This window comes from Pelecanus crispus, chromosome 2, assembly GCF_030463565.1.
Source record: "Pelecanus crispus isolate bPelCri1 chromosome 2, bPelCri1.pri, whole genome shotgun sequence".
NCBI classification, from domain to species: Eukaryota; Metazoa; Chordata; class Aves; order Pelecaniformes; family Pelecanidae; genus Pelecanus; species Pelecanus crispus.
This window is the reverse complement of record NC_134644.1, coordinates 73,816,221-73,820,830: the sequence shown is the minus strand read 5'-3', so window position 1 is coordinate 73,820,830 and position 4,610 is coordinate 73,816,221.

Here is a 4,610-nt window from a genome sequence, read left to right as displayed (position 1 = left end):
CCTGGTGATTACAGTATCGTTGGGTTTTTTTTCCAGCTAAGGTATTACTAGCAAGAGTGACATTGGAGTCCCTGGCCACAGCTTAACGCAACTTTTGCTGAGAGTCCTCTTCTGCATGGCTCAAGTCATGCTATTGTAAACCTTCATTTCAGAAGGTCAGACTAAAACAAGACTAAGTTAACATACAGCATTAAAAATGCTGACAGTTAGTAATGATGGGAATCTTCCACTAACTGTACTTCTCAGGTTGATTATGCTCATAGGAGTTCAAACTTGCTCCCGAAAGCCCGAATAGCCTACACAAATTCTAGAATTATTGTAGGAAAGAACTCAACTATCATTCTTTCCACTTGCAATCAATAACCTTTTCTATAATATTTTTCATATTCTTAGCCTCCACTAAGTGGGCTTTGGAATATCGAGTTTGTTCCTTTAAATCAGATGGCTGGAACAGTTTACAGTGCAATCATAGAAAGGTTATTGTAGCCAATAAAAACTTGAAAAAATAACTTTTACATTACTTTAAAAAACATTGAAATATTCTCTCTGCTACTTATTCAGAAAAATTCTTGTTACAATAATAGGCTAAGTCTAGATTTGCTTAGTGCTTCTGATCATGTAGAAACAGGACAGCTTAAAAATACTGTATTTCTACAGTTATTTGAAAACAAACTTCCAGATTCATTTGGGCTGAGTAGAGGAACTATCTACTGATATGAGTGTGCAGTGGGGGGTGAAGGACTGTGCATTCCTAACGGCTCATTCAGCTTTTATATTTAAAAAATAAGTGAAGATGAATGAGGAAAAATATTAACACTTTTATGAAGGGCTGAAACAAGGTGGCTTGCACTTTGACTTGAAGTTTTTTTTTTTTCTTTTATTATTAAAGTATTATTAAAAACAACTTGAGGGAGTAATTCAGTAAGGGCTAAGCATCTATCTAATACCTTTTCCATGGGTCAGGGAAGAAAATAAAATATTTTTCAGCAGAAATAAGACAGACACAACCAGGATAGCTGTTGTAATACCCTTACACTAAAATGGTATTAATGAAAAAAAATTAAAAGCAACTTTTAGATCTCTTTCCCCACACCTTCCCTATAACTTTACTGCATAGACCTCACAATTCCTGGAAGGAAAGTAGGCACTTATTCTTTTCCCCCTCATTCTCATGCATAGGCTCTTCTCTTTTTTTTTTTTTTTAATCTCTTCATTTAAGAATGACACAGCAAATTTCTTCTGCGTTACAGTGCTTATTTCCGTAAAGTTCTATCCTTGGAAAATAAACAACAAGCAACCTTAAGAAAAATCCTACTGAATAAACGCAACTCTTCTTTTTAAATACCTAATATTTTGGTTTTAGAGTAGCTATGATATTGTTAAATACCTTTATTTAATCTCTAATTTACAAGGTGAAGATGTTTATATAACTAGATGTTTTTCAGATATATATTCTGTTCTGCTTCTTAAAGCTGAATTATATGGATTAATAGGAAAAGTGTAACTGTTCATAATTTTCCTCTACATAAATGCTAATATGTACAGTTTTAAAGTATTTCCAAGTATTAAATTGTAATTTAAAGGCTATAAGAAGCAAGACAAAAATCCTCTGATGGTAAAAGATAATCAGACATCAGATTTTGCTTTTGGTAATCATTTGCACTTTGTTAATTTAATGTCAGGCCAACTTATAGCATAACTAGGAAAGAATGAGAGCTGCATATGTTTGAGTTCCAAGTTTCTTTATCATATATGACAAAATTATTGGTAGAGGAGCTTCTGAAGGTGGGGAAAAAAAGCTTATTACTACAAGCCCAAAACATATTCAATGGCTGCTTCAGCTGACCTTGGTCAAAACTTCAGTCAGCTGAATAACAACATATAAACAAACACATCATATTTTAGGTAGGAACTGTCTGGAACGTTGAGCTCAGCATCCATTTCTGCAGTCCAAAGTTTTGTTTGAACATGCTTGATTTTAGGCATACGCTTCCATCCTATTAATTTGTACTTGGGGTTTTAAATCTATCTGCAACTAGATAAATCCTATATTCTAGAGAATAGAGGTGGACATGAACAAATACTGTCACACTTGACTTTAGCTGCTGCATGCTTCTTACAGCATTAAAAAAAGGATAACAAATGATAAATTCACCAATGGCCTAGTCTATTAATTATTTGTATATTATTTTGGTGCCAAGGCACTTAAACTGTGTTGTGCTGCACTTAAGTTTGAGGAGTAAATAAAATAAGTATGTTCCGTTTTAATTTACGTTCATTTGAAATGTATAAGAACATCAGGCTGGTTCTGAGACTTCATTCTTTAATTAATGTTCCCCAAAAATTTTTTAATACCTATGTTAAAATTTATTTCAAGCATGTATGTGTTTTTTATTTTGTGTTTAATTTAATCCCTGCAAATAAAGAACTGGGGAATGTGTCCTTTGAGTAGATTTGTTTAAATGTTATAAAAAAATATTTGAATGCAGAGCATGATCTGTTACACTTCAGCTCTTCTGTGTGACTATGTTATGGCAGCAGAATAAAACTGGAAAGTATCCACAGGATGCTCATGTTTTGGCTGGTGTTTTTTCTTTAACTATTGGCTAAGCCTACTTTTTTGTTACATTTGATATTGGTTTAAGATTCTGTTTTAGCATATTCCTCCAACTAGACAACTCCTCAGAAGCGCTGCTCTGAGCTCTAAGTACTAACTTTGCTGTTATTTGGACAATACCATAATAATCACTGTCTTTTGCCTCAAAGGTTTACAAAGCAATTCATAAGCTTGTATCAGATTATGCTCCTTAGGCAGAGAAACCACCAGAGCTTAATCACAAATGACTTAATGCTTTTCACTGAATAATTGTAGTATGAACACTTTGTAGGATTGTGGTCCCAAAAGCTTCCTCCTAGCACAGATCACTGTAAGTATGTGCAAGCCTAACTACGTACCCAAAATACTTAAAATATAAACAATGACAAATTCTGATAACACTTACCTATATTGCTCCTCTTGAATGGGGGGGTTAGATGTTCATTTACTGTAAGTCTGACTACACGCAACTAAAAAAATAATATTCCTACTCCCTTTGAATGTTTATTTCAACCAGTAACACATGTAGGTCTGAACCAGTGAAAGCATTACTGTGGGGAAGATTCACTGCTTTCCCCTAACCTTGTCATATTTGATTAGCAGTTCAAAGTTTGCATCCCAAAGACATGCTTTGTTCAAATGCTAACTCCCTGCAGGAAATTATTTTTGTTACACCTGACACTGGTCTTGAAAAAATGTTAACTTCAGTCTAAGAATAACAATCATTAAAACAGAAACAAAATACTAATGCTGCTTTTAAAATAAAGTACAAATCAGTAGATTTCATCACACTCCCCCAATGAATGACAGTCCTTCACAAAAATAGTTGGTGAGGAATTTTTTTTTTTTTTTTCGGTTTAGCCCAGCTGTCTAAAACTTAGATCAGAAACAGAAATGAAGCAGCAAGTGTACAACTGAGTGCAGTCCAGTGAACAAGGCCAGGTGAAAAGGCAGGGCAAGCTATGTCACATTGCCATCCTCTTATCCCCAAGACCTTTGGAGATCATTTGGTTTCAGCCCCTACTTGGACCAGGGCCAGCATGGAGCTGGTTGCCCAGGGCCCTGCCAGGTTGAGTTCTGAACATCCCCAACAACAAGGGATTCCACAACTGCTCCAGGCCCCGTTTCTGTGCGACCACCCTCATGGTGAAGCTTTTCTTTCCCTAACATGCAATTGCCATTTCCCTGGTGGCAGAGCTTGTGCCTCCCACCCTCTCGCTATGCGCCTCCAAGCAGAGCCTGGCCCTGCCTTCCCCATACTCCCCCATTTGGTGGTTGCAGAATGCAGTATGAACCCCCTTCATCTGTCTCTTCTTAAGGCTGAACAAGCCCAGCTCGCTCTGCCTCCCCTCCTACATCATGTGCTCCAGCCCCCGGCCATCTTGGTGGCCCTCCACTGCACTCGCTCCAGTATGTCCATGCCTGTCTTGCACCAGGGAGCCCAAAGCTGGACGCAGCGCTCCCGAGGCTGGCTCACAAGCGCTGAACAGAGGGCAACAACCGCTTCCCTCAGCCGGCTGGCTACACGCTTGCTGAACAGCCCAGGGTGCTCTCAGTGTTCCTTACTTATCACAACGGCACACTGCTGAACTGGGTTCAACTCATTGTCTGCGAGAACCATCTGCCCCTACTCAGGTCCTTTTCCACAAAGCTGCTTAGAAAGAAACCGGTCCCCGCCCACACTGTTGTACAGGGTTATTCCATCTGAGAAGCAGGATGCTGCATTTGCTTTCGTTGACCTTTATAAGGTTCCTGTCAGCCCATTTCTCCTGCAAGTCAAAGTTCATCCAAATAAACTTTTGAAGCCAAAACTTCCAGCTACTTGCTTTAATAAATATTTCTGAATTCAAAGGCAGGAGAGACATTTTTTTGAAGAAAAATAACACACTTGTCAGCATTCAAGATGTTTCTTAACATTTTTCAGCAAGTGGAACATTGATTTTACTTACTGCAAGTTTTCAGACAGTATTCTGGTGCCTTACAGACTTTTTTTCTGCTCTTCTCCCTAAATAAG